The sequence below is a fragment of the Neofelis nebulosa genome, chromosome 14 (genome assembly GCF_028018385.1).
Source record: "Neofelis nebulosa isolate mNeoNeb1 chromosome 14, mNeoNeb1.pri, whole genome shotgun sequence".
In the NCBI taxonomy this organism is placed as follows: Eukaryota; Metazoa; Chordata; class Mammalia; order Carnivora; family Felidae; genus Neofelis; species Neofelis nebulosa.
In genome coordinates, this window is record NC_080795.1 from 8,642,086 (window position 1) to 8,655,097 (window position 13,012).

Sequence of the window (13,012 nt, forward strand, 5' to 3'; positions counted from 1 at the left end):
GAAGTAAGACAGTGGTCCAATTTCATTCTTTTGAATGTGTTTTCCTGTTTCCTCAGCACTATTTGTTGACAGGATGGTCTTCTCTCTATTGTATGTTCTTGGCTCCTTTGCCATGAATTAATTGATCATATGCACATAGTTTTAGTTCTGGGTTTTTTTTTTTAAGCTTTAACTTGTTTTATTTTTTTAAAATTTACATCCAAATTAGTTAGCATATAGTGCAACGATGATTTCAGGTGTAGATTCCTTAGTGTCCCTTCCCCATTTAGCCCATCCCCCCTCCCACAACCCCTCCAGTAACCCTCTGTTTGTTCTTCATACTTATGAGTCTCACCTGTTTTGTCCCCCTCCCTGTTTTTATATTATTTTTGTTTCCCTTCCCTTATGTTCATCTGTTTTGTCTCTTAAAGTCCTCGTATGAATGAAGTCATATGATTTCTGTCTTTCTCTCACTGACTAATGTCACCTAGCATAATACACTCCAGTTCCATCCATGTAGTTGCAAATGGTAAGATTTCATTCTTTTTGATTGCCGAGTAATACTCCATTGTGTATATATATATATATATATATATATATATATATATATACACACCACTTTTTCTTTATCCATTCATCCATTGATGGACATCTGGGCTCTTTCCATCCTTTGGCTATTGTTGATAGTGCTGCTATAAACATGCGGGTGCATGTGTCCCTTTGAAACAGCACACCTGTATCCCTTGGATAAATGCCTAGAAGTGCAATTCCTAGGTCGTAGGGTAGTTTTCTTTTTAGTTATTTGAGGAACCTCCATACTGTTTTCCAGAGTGTCTACACCAGCTTGCATTCCCATCAACAATGCAAAAGAGACCCCCTTTCTCCACGTCCTCGCCAACATCTGTTGTTGCCTGAGTTGTTAATTAATGTTAGTCATTCTGATGGGTGTCAGGTGGTATCTCATTGTGGTTTTGATTTGTATTTCCCTGATTATGAGTGATGTTGAGCATTTTTTCATGTGTCGGTTGGCCATCTGGATGTCTTCTTTGGAGAAGTGTCTATTCGTGTCTTTTGCCCATTTCTTCACTGGATTATTTGTTGAGTTTGATAAGTTCTTTATAGATTTTGGATACTAACCCTTTCTCTGATTGTTATTTGCAAATATCTTCTCCCTTTTTTTCAGTTGCCCTTTAGTTTTGCTGATTGTTTCCTTTGTTGTGAAGAAGCTTTTTATTTTGATGAGGTCCCAGGAGTTCGTTTTTGCTTTTGTTTCCCTTGCCTCCAGAGATGTGTTGAGTAAGAAATTGCTGTGGCCAAGATCAAAGAGGTTTTTGCCTGCTTTCTCCTCAAGGATTTTGATGGCTTCCTGTCTTACATTGAGGTCTTTCATCCATTTTGAGTTTATTTTTGTGTCTGGTGTAAGAAAGAGGTCCAGGTTCATTCTTCTGCATGTCGCTGTCCAGTTTTCCCAGCACCATTTGCTGAAGAGGCTGTGTTTATTCCATTGGAGATTCTTTCCTGCTTTGTCAAAGATTAGTTGGCCATAAGTTTGTGGGTCCATTTCTGGGTTCTCTATTCTGTTCCATTGATCTGAGTGTTCTTGTGCCAGTACCGTACCGTCTTAATGATTACAGGTTTGTAGTATAGTGTGAAGTCTGAGATTGTGATGCCTCCTGCTTTGGATTTCTTTTTCAAGATCGCTTTGGGTATTTGGGGTCTTTTCTGCTTCCATACAAATTTTAGGATTATTTGTTCTAGCTCTGTGAAGAATGCTGGTGTGACTTTGACAAGGATTGCATTGAATATGTAGATTGCTTTGGGTACTATCGACATTGGAACAATATTTGTTCTTCCTATCCAGGAGCATGGAATCTTTTTCCATTTTTTTTTTTTGTGTGTGTCTTCAATTTCTTTCATAAGCTTTCTATAGTTTTCAGTGTATAGATTTTTCACCTCTTTGGTTAGATTTATTCCTAGGTATTTTATGTTTCTTTGTGCCACTGTAAATGGGATCGATTCCTGATTTCTCTCTGTTGCTTCATTGTTGGTGTATAGGAATGCAACCGATTTCTGTGCATTGATTTTATATCCTGCAACTTTGCTGAATTCATGAATCAATTCTAGCAGATTTTGGTGGAATCTTTTGGGTTTTCCATATAGAGTATCATGTCATCTGCGAAGAGTCAAAGTTTGACCTCCTCCTGGCCAATTTGGATGCCTTTTATTTCTTTCTGTTGTCTGATTGCTGAGGCTAAGACTTCCAATGCTATGTTGAATAACAGTGGCAAGAGTGGACATCCCTGTCTTGTTCCTGGCCTTAGGGGGAAAGCTCTCCGTTTTTCCCCATTGAGGATGATATTAGCGTTGGGTCATTCATATATGGCTTTTTTGATCTCAAGGTATGCTCCTTCTCTCCCTACTTTCTTGAGGCTTTTTATCAAGAAAGGATGCTGTATTTTGTCAAATGCTTTCTCTGGATCTATTGAGAGGATCATATGGTTCTTGTCCTTTCTTTTATTGATGTGATGAATCACGTTAATTGTTTTGCAGATATTGAACCAGTCCTGCATCCCAGATATAAATCCCGTTTTGTCGTGGTGAATAAATTTTTTAACGTATTGTTGGATCTGGCTGGCAAATATCTTGTTGAGGATTTTTGCATCCATGTTCATCAGGGAAATCAGTCTATAGTTCTCCTTCTTAGTGGGGTCTCTGTCTGGTTTTGGAATCAAGGTAATGTTGGCTTCCTAGAAAGAGTTTGGAAGATTTCCTTCCATTTCTATTTTTTGGAACAGCTTCAAGAGAATAGGTGTTAGCTCTTCCTTAAATGTTTGGTAGGATTTCCCTGGAAAGCCATCTGGCTCTGGACTCTTGTTTTTTGGCAGATTTTTGATTACTAATTCGATTTCCTTACTGGTTGTGGATCTGTTCAAATTTTCTATTTCTTCCTGTTTCAGTTTGGTCATGTATATGTTTCTAGGAATTTGTCCATTTCTTCCAGATTACCCATTTTATTGGCATATAATTGCTCATAATATTCTCTTATTGTTTTTATTTCTGCTGTGTTGGTTGTGATCTCTCCTCTTTCATTCTTGATTTTATTTATTTGGGTCCTTTCCTTTTTCTTTTTGATCAAACTGGCTAATGGTTTATCAATTTTGTTAATTCTTTCAAAGAACCAGCTTCTGGTTTCATTGATCTGTTCTACTGTTTCTGTTTGTTTGTTTGTTTGTTTGTTTTGATAGCATTAATTTCTGCTCTAATTGTTATTATTTCCTGTCTTCTGCTGGTTTGGGGTTTTATTTGCTGTTCTTTTTCCAGCTTCTTAAGGTGTAAGGTTAGGTTGTGTCTCTGACATCTTTCTTCCTTCTTAGGAAGGCCTGGATTGCTATATACTTTCCTCTTACGACCGCCTTTGCTGTGTCCCAGAGGTTTTGGGTTGTGGTGTTATCATTTTCATTGGCTTCCATATACTTTTTAATTTCCTCTTTAACTGCTTGGTTAGCCCATTCATTCCTTAGTAGGATGTTCTTCAGTCTCCAAGTATTTGTTACCTTTCCAAATTTTTTCTTGTGGTTGATTTTGAGTTTCATAGTGTTGTGGTCTGAAAGTATGCACGATATGATCTCAATCTTTTTGTACTTGTTGAGTGCTTATTTGTGTCCCAGTATATGTTCCATTCTGGAGAACGTTCTATGTGCAGTGGAGCAGAATGTATATTCTGCTGCTTTAGGATGAAATGTTCTGAATGTATCTGTTAAGTCCATCTGGTCCAGCGTGTCATTCAAAGCCATTGTTTCCTTGTTGATTTTTGATTAGATTATCTGTCCATTGCTGTGCATGGGGTGTTGAAGTCTCCTACTATTATGGTATTACTATCAATGAGTATCTTTATGTTTGTGATTAACTGATTTGTATATTTGGGTGCCACCACATTTGGCGCATAAATGTTTACAATTGTTAGGTCTTCTTGGTGGATAGACCCTTTGATTATGATATAATGCCCTTCTGAATCTCTTGATACAGTCTTTACTTTAAAGTCTAGATTGTCTGATATAAGTGGCTACTTCGGCTTTCTTTCATTCACCATTAGCATGATAGATGGTTCTCCATCCCCTTATTTTCAATCTGAAGGTGTCTTTAGGTCTAAAGTGTGTCTCTTGTAAACAGCATATAGATGGATCTTGTTTTCTTATCCATTCTGTTACCCTATGTCTTTTGATTGGAGCATTGAGTCCATTGACATTTAGAGTGAGTATTGAAAGATATGAATTTATTGCCATTATGACGCTTGTGGAGTTGAAGTTTCTGGTGGTGTTCTCTGGTCCTTTGTAATCTTTATTGATTTTGGTATTTATATATATATTTGGTATTTGGTATTTATATATATATATATTTGGTATTTATATATATATATATATAATATATATATATATATATATATATATATCTATATTTTTTTTTTTTTTTTTTTTTTTTCCTCACCTTTTCTCTCCTCAGAGAATGCCCCTTAAAATTTCTTGCAGGGCTGGTTTAGTGGTCATAAACTCCTTTAATTTTTGTTGGGAAACTTTTTATCTCTCTTTCTATTTTGAATGACAGACTTGCTGGGTAAAGAACTCTTGGCTGCATATTTTCTGATTCAGCACACTGAATATATCCTGCCACTCCTTTCTGGCCTGCCAAGTTTCTTTGGATAGGTCTGCTGCAAAACTGATCTGTCTTCCCTTGTGGGTTAGGGACTTTTTCTCCCTTGCTGCTTTCATGATTCTCTCTTTGCCTGAGTATTTTGTGAATTTGACTCTGATATGCCTTGTTGTTGGTCAGTTTTTGTTGAATCTAATAGGGGTCCTCTGTGCTTCCTGGATTTTGATGTCTGTGTCTTTCCCCAGGTTAGGAAAGTCTTCTGCTATGATTTACTCACATAAGCCTTCTACCCCTATTTCTCTCTCTTACTCTTCTGGCACTCCTATGATTCTGATGTTTCTTTTTAGTGACTCACTGATTTCTCTAATTCTTAAATTGTGCTCTTTTGCCTTAATCTCCCTCTTTTTTCATGCTTCATTATTTTCTTTAAGTTTGTCCTCTATATCACGGATTCTCTGTTCTGCCTCATCCATCCTTGCCACTGCTGCATCCATCCATGATGGCAGCTCAGTTATAGCATTTTTAATTTCATTCTATTTTTTACTTCTTTGATCTCTGCAGAAAGGGATTCTAATCTATTTTTGACTGCAGCTAGTATTCTTATTATCGTGATTCTAAATTCTGGTTCAGACATCTTGCTTGTATCTGTGTTGGTTAAATCCCTGGCTTTCGTTTCTTCATGCTGTTTCTTTTGGGGTGAATTCCTTCGTTTGGTCATTTTGAAGGGAGAAAAGGAATTAATGAGGTAGAAAAATTGAAATAAAAAATTAAAATTAAAAAATATTAAAATTAATAATTTAGCGCGCGCACACACACACACACACACATATCTAATAGATGATGCTAGGTCCTAGGTGCGTTTTGGCCTTGGTGTTGAAAGTGGTTTGACAGATTAGAGAAAAAGAAGGGGGGAAAAAAAGGAAGTTTGGGAATTGAAAAAATGAATACACTGAGGTAGACTAAAATGAAATGATGGGAGCAAAATAGAATTTGAAAAAATTTACACAAAAGTAAAGGATATAGTAGAAAAAAATTAAAGAAAAATATTTTTCATAAAAATGAAAAATAAAAATGAAGTTTTTCTCTTTCTGCATTCCAGAAAAAGAAAAGAAACGATAAAGAGAAAAAAGAAAGAAAAAAAAGAAATTGTTTGAAAATTTGAAAAGGTGACTGCACTGAAGTAGACTAAAATAAAATGATGGAATTAAGATAGAATTGGAAAAAATTTACACAAAATAAAAAATATAATAAAAAATTAAAGGAAAATATTTTTAATAAAAAGGGAAAATAAAAATGAATTTTTTCTCTTTCTGTATTCAAGAAAAAGAAAAGTAGTGTAAAAGAGAAAAAAAAAGAAAGAAAATTGAATAGATGGACCTGCTAACAGATTGAAATCAGACTGAAATTACTTTGTTTTCCCCTAGAAGTCAGAGCCTTATAGTCCATAAACTAAGCCGTCGGTGAGACGTGTGTTCTTGAAGAGCGAGGTGGGCCCAGTCGGGCGGGGCTCAGTGTGACGGCTCCGTTCTCCACTAGATGGCGCTGCTAGCCTCCTGGGGTGGATGGTGGCGGCGCTCGTAAGTATGCGCGTGCGCGGGAGCGTGAAAATGGCGTCCTCCAGCCACCCTGTCTGTTCTCCCTGATCAGCAATTGCACACCTGTCCTCTGTCTTCAGCTTCTGTCCACTCCCTGCTTCACTCTCCATGACCAAGTGCCAGGCAGTACCTCTCTCCCGAGTTTTGTCTCAGATGCGGCTGTTTTCCCCGCCCCTTACTTCTGGCGGACTGCGGCCTTGACCCGTTCCGCCCCTCTGCGGGAGGGTCTCTCTGAGCACTGGCCGAATGAGCAACGGCGGAATGTCAGCTGAACCCAGGACCCCTTGTGGGACCCTCCTGCTGCCGGAGCCCCGAGACTGCAGCCAGGTGCCAGCCCGCCCCAGAAAAAGGTCGCGAGATGGTGTTGCAGCAGCGTCTCGGGGATTATGGAAAATCACAACACACGCCTGGCATCGGGCTTCACCCTCGACGACCTTGTTCCAGCACCAGCGACTGTGGCCGTTTTCCGGGGTCTGCCGGGACCAGGTGGCTTCAACCGTCTCTACCAAATGTCCTTCCAGCAGTGGAGCCGCTTCTCCCCGTGTGGCCCGAGTGCCTCCCGGACCCCACTCTGCTCCCGGGGATTCGCCCTTCCCACCAGAGCACCGCCAGGTAGGGAGCTGCGGAGTTGCGGTCTCTGCGCCCCCCTTGTTTACAGTCTTAACGGCACTTAAACCCTCTCCTTTCTCCCTTTTTCATTTATTCCCTGTGGCTGTTTCCAATTTTCCACTTTCTCTCCAGCTGCTTTTGGGGATGGGGTGCTTTTCCTGTATTCTCCCCACTCCATGCTCTGTCCACCTGCAAAAGTGGCTCCCTGCCCACCACCAGCTTCTCTCTTCCCAGGCTCACCTCTCCGCGCCAGGTACATGCTGAGTTCTGTGGTTCAGGTTGTGCAGATCGTTGTGTTAATCCTCCAATCAGTTTTCTTGGTGTGTAGGATGGTTTAGTGTTGGTCCGGCTATATTTCATGGACGCAAGACGCACAAAAAACCTATTTCTGGGCTTTCTATCATGTTCCATTGTTCTTTGTGTCTGTTTTAATGCCAGTACCATGCTGTTTTCATTACCGTAGCTTTTGTAATATAGTTTGAGGTCAGGGAGCGTGATGTCTCCAGCTTTGTTCTTTCTCAAGTTTGCTTTGGCTATCTGGGTCTTTTGGGGTGTCATGCAAATTTTAGGATCATTTGTTCTACTTCTGTGAAAAAAGATACTGGAATTTTGACAGGGATTTCAGTGAAAGTGTATATTGCTTTGGGGAATATGAACATTTGAAAAATATTTATTTATTTGTTTATTTATTTATTTATCTTGAGAGATAGAGAGCGGGTGTGCCCAAGGGTGAGAGAGAGAATCCCAAGCTGGCTCCGTGCTGTCAGCCCAGAGCCTGCTGCAGGGTTCAATGTTGGTTAACCCAAACTTAATTTGAAGCAGTAAGTTCGTTACATTAAAATATATACGATTGTGGAGGGGGGGGATATATGACTAATATGTTTTTTCTCAACCTCCAGACAGATGCATTTTCAGGTTAAGAACTATGTCTTAATAGTTTGAGATACATCACATGTATATATTCTCCAGTCTCATAACTACTCTTTTATAGTTTTTTATCACTTTATCTCTTTGTGGTAGATCTTGGACCATTTCCTCAGAGGCTTCTTCCAACTTGCCAACTCTCTTTAGCTCTTTATGATCTGTTGTATTTCATTTGCTGGATTTTTTCAGGTTAAAGGTTACACTTTGTTTTTCATTTGGAGAAGTTTTTTAAGCTTTCCCCATTCATAGTTTCAAAGTGTCCTGCTTGTTTGTTTTTTTTAAGGATTTTATTTTATCTTTATCTTTAATTACTTATAACATTATTGTTGTGGATTCTCTTTCAGGTTTTTCAATGACTTTGAGTTCTTTGGGGCAAAACTTGGGTTTCGTGAAATGTCCCCCACATTCCGCTTTTGTGACTGCTTTTTCATATCTGTAGCTTTTTATTGTGAGTTGATTTTTTTTTAACGTTTATTTATTTTTGAGAGACAGAGAGACCGAGCATGAGCATGGGAGGGGCTGAGAGAGGGGAAGGCACAGAAGCCGAAGCAGGCTCCAGGCTCTGAGCTGTCAGCACAGAGCCCGATGTGGCAATCGAACTCACAAACCGTGAGATCATGACCTGATCATGAGCCGAGGTCGGAGGCTCAACCAACTGAGCCACCCAGGCACCCCTGTTGTCAGTTGATTTTTACGGAGGCATTTATTTGTTGATGTTTCTTCTGTGGAAGTGCTCTAGGCTGGGAAAGTGACATTAAGCAGCATTTTTGTGCTAGCTTGCTAATGGGTCCTGGTGGTATTACTCATCCTGGAGTGGAGTTTATATGAACTGATTGGCTTATGTTTTAAAGTTTCTGTATAAGCAAGCTGCTCGCTGAAGGCTTCTCCTTCACCTAAATAGACTTAAGTCAACACTTGTTCCTGTGTGTGTGTCAGAATTCCCATACCTGATTGAAAACAATCCCTATGCCCGCTGGAAATACTGGGTTCGCCTCAGTGTTTAGACTTTGATTTCATTCTTCGTATCTGACAAGTGAAGATTTTCCTGTGTTTTAAACTTGCTTATATATTTGAAAATACCCTTTAAATACTTATCTAGGATTTTATGTGTTTTCAGCAGGAACTGGTTTACAGAGCTGGCCGGCCACATTTTGAGGAATCCACTCTTCGTAAAGATTCTGTTTTCTGATTAAAAGCACCCTTAGACTTTGGTGTCTTGATTTCCCTGTTTGTTTATTTGTTTTGTTTTTTGCCTCCAATGTTTTCAATCAAGTGCGGAGTTGTTTTCCAGAAGAGCGAAAGATGAATCCTCCTATTGGAAACATGCCATTTTCATGAAATCCAAAGAAATTCTTTTAAAAATTCCCCTTCCAGCCACTTGCCTCCCCTACCATCGAAATCTCTGTACCTCAATTTAGATCTCTTTTCCCAGCTAAATACTTTATATGATTTAGGTTTACTCATGAACTCTACCTTTTTCTTCTTGTGGAAACATTCCCATGAATTATCAGAATCACTAACCCCTTCTTTCCCTTGCATTGCACATGGTTTCTTCTTCTTCCCTTATCAAATAATTAGTGCGAAGCTATCATACTAATCCACATATTTGTTCCATCATGCACTTGGAGATTTGTGGAGAACAGAGCATTTTTATTTGAGTGCTTCTTGCATATCTGGTTCCATTTTAGTGGCGTATGGAGTATGTAACAGACTCTCAGCCATATACTGGAGGTATGTAATATGCCTCCACCCACAAGGATCTTACCATCTGGTTGACGAGGATAGACTTTTGTTTATTTGTTTGTTTGTTTGTTTGTTTTATTGAGAGAGAGAGAGAGAGAGAGAGCATGTGAGCATGAGCGGGGGAGAATCAGAAAGAGAGTGGGACAGAGGATCTGAAGAGGGCTCTGTGCTGACAGCAGAGAACCCAGTGCGGGTTTGAACTCATGAACTGTGATCATGACCTGAGCCAAAGCCGAATGCTTAACCGACTGAGCCACCGAGGCGCCCCAAGGATAGACTCTTACAGCAAAGAATTTTACAACAGTATGAGACAACACATGTTATCAATGGCTACAACACTGATGAGTAAGAACACAGAGAAGGGGGTGGCCCTGCAGGGGAGAAGAGGTTGAGGAAGGCTCTCTAGGAGCCGAGTTAGACTTGAAGACACGGAAGAATTTGGGCGAGGCTTGTTCTCACGGGGAGAACGCCTCGTCAAATCCAGCGTGTCTATGGAAGGCTCTGTAGAGGGACCCAAACATTCCCCACTTCAGCCACAGAAAGTAAACAATACCCAAAGAAGTCACTTCTGCAAGCAAAATAACTCAGTGATGCTTGAGTAAGTCCATGAGGAGTACTTTTACAGATGGTTTAACTGGCAGCTGCATTTTGTCTGGTAAAACAGAAGCCGATAGGCAATCATTCTGTTTACTGATAGTAACTCAGAAACGTCTCTAACCACAACAGTTTCATTTTGTCTCACACATTCTGAGACATGCTAACGCGGATTATTTCTTTACAAAGGACTTTAGAGTGTACACTTATAAATCCTTTCCCTCGCGGGGTAAAATCCAGCACCTGTTTGGGCAACAAAATGTGAGACACAGGCAGGTTGCTGAAAGGGAAGAAAGGGCAGTGCATGTCAGAATGTTCCAGCTTCCCAGACCTCCCTTCCTCTGAGCTCCTCTTCCAAGGATGATTTCTCTTTTGCGAGTCCTTGGAAATTAATTTTTCTCTCAAATAAACATAGTTCCCTTTGTGTTCTTTACACAGTCTTCGTATTGGTGGGCAAAGAGTTGCATTTACCAGAGACCAGCGTGCTTCCCCACAAAGGGTTATTCTCAGGATTTTCCTGTCCGTTTTTCTTCCCACCATTCACATCTCTGTGTTTCATAGTGAAGCCAATGCCAGTTCCACATTCTTCCCTGGATTCTGTAGGGGTCTCGTCATTCAAGGGCAAGAACAAATTGCTGGCAAGCTCTTCCGCACATGTTTATAATCACTGACATTTGCGTCGCTGCGACTAAAAGATGCATTCTTGCTACACACGTATATGGAGGATGGTTGGAAACAATCTGTTTGGAGTTAGGCTTCCTCCCTTTGATATGTGTTTCCAATTGCTAACCAAATGCTGCCTTAGTTTTGTTCGTAGGAAGCTGAACTGACACCAACAAAAAACAGCCCATTGTTTGGACTGTCTACGACACTTGGCTTTCCCGGAGGTTGGCCTCACCAACTTCCAGGGATCCAGGAAGAAGTCACCTGTGGGATTTAGGAAAACCCAGCCAGATGCTGCTGCCATGCTTTTCCTGTGTGCCTGCAGGTAGATGTAATTGGTGGATGGAATGTATTTTTGCACAGGGATTAAAGAAATGTGTTGCAGATTTGAGCAACAGCTGTATAGGTACTGTATGGCCAGCCTGATGGCAGTTTTTTTGCTTACGGATGGTCAGTTTTAAGCAAGCTTCCACAGATTTCTCAGTTTTCCCCTCTTATAGTGTGTCCTTCTTGCTTCCAAGTACCTCACCCTTACTAACTTTCCCGCTCATGTCTCTGGGCTTTTATCCCGCTTCTTCGCTCACCTTCCTCCCCTGCATGCATGCACTTCCCTTCCTGCTTTCCTGTCTGGACCTCACCCCTACCACCACCTCTCAGAGACTGTTCTCCTCACAGCTGGCCAACCCACCGGCCACGGTTGACCTGGCTCTGTGTGCACACAATCGCTTACTAATGCCTTCCTTATCCTAGCAGAGACATCAGGATATTCTGAACTTGGCTTCCTAGTTTCGGCTCTTCCATTTCCCCTCATCATTATCCTTTGAATTCCACTCTTGAAGTTTCTCTGGTGGCTCATTCCTTACTGCCTCCTGTAAAGAGTGGAGAGATTAACACAGGCATTGCTTTACTGGCATTTTTCCTCGTCCCTTTCTTCAGGGACTTCTTCAGCCTGGAAACATCTTAGTCTTTCCAGCATTTAGGCCTTCCTGGCATCCAAAAACAGAAGGGAAAGAAGAAAAAGAAAAATGGCCATGCTAATTCCTTGGAGTTGTAGAGACTGAGAGAATTAAGGCCTCACATAGAATCATTGATCTTGATCCCTGATTGGGATAGCAAGTCTCCAGAATGGTTTCTCTGGAGTCGTTTGGGTTTTAATGAGGTCAAAAATAACTAGGACATGGAAATTGATACCATTGTCATAAATAAGGAATAGAAAGCCTTTTTGGCTCTCATCATTAGTAAGTAGACAGATGGACTGTTCTTTGCCATAAAACTGAGAACCTTCCTTAAATCTTTTCCTTAATTGTATTTTGCCCGAACTGTTTTGTAGCTATATTTTTCTATAATCTGTATTAGGAACTAAATACATCTACTTCAATATCTTTACTAAGATTTATAGTAAAATAAATTCATTTCTTATTAGTCTGTTCTTGGATTCATAGCACAGTATTAGAAAGATAACCCACATGGTGAGTCATTCTCTAAACGCTCATTTGGGAAGCGGTATGGAAGAACACTGAGCCATTATCAAAAAGGGGCCACAGTTTCTCTTTTTCCAACCTGACAATCCAATCTCAACTCCAAGGCAAGAGAAAAAAAGTAAGGTCCCAGCCGCTCACTATCTCTGTCCCTCCCCTCCGGTCCATAGGTTGAGCTAGGAGAGGATAGAAACCAGATATTGATTTCCAATTTTTCCCATTCATTCATTTATTCATTTATTGTATGTCGACCGATTATTGTTTGCAGAGTCTTGTGTTTGGTCAACCCGGTTCGGACTCAAGTGTTCAGTCATCAGGAGGTCTGGATGGCAAGTTCACTGGAAGGATGCTTTGGTGTGTTCCACGCGCTTCGAATAGACTCATAAATAACTGATGCTCATTAAATATTTTGTGTCATTGAGGCCACTGAGGTTCCTGGCATGCTTGTTACTAAAGCCCGCTTGTTGCTTACCACACCTCTGCTGCCACATCTGCCAAGTCCAAGGCTCAGACCTGCAGGTTGGACTATAAGCAGCCTGTTAGGTTGGGGCTGCCATGTCTCTCTGTGTGGCTTTGACCCAGGAGAGCAGGCAGCAAGCGGTGGTCAGAGCATCAGCAATGAAAGCTCAGAGGAGTGAGTGATTACTGCAGCGAACTCAGATCCTTGCCGGGCATGGGGTGTTCTTGTCAACTCTGAGCCCTGCCCTCTGCCTGCTCTTCTTTTTCCTAACTGGCTTTCTTGCACAAGGCTCCTTGGTTCCTGTCTCAGGTGTCTTTCAG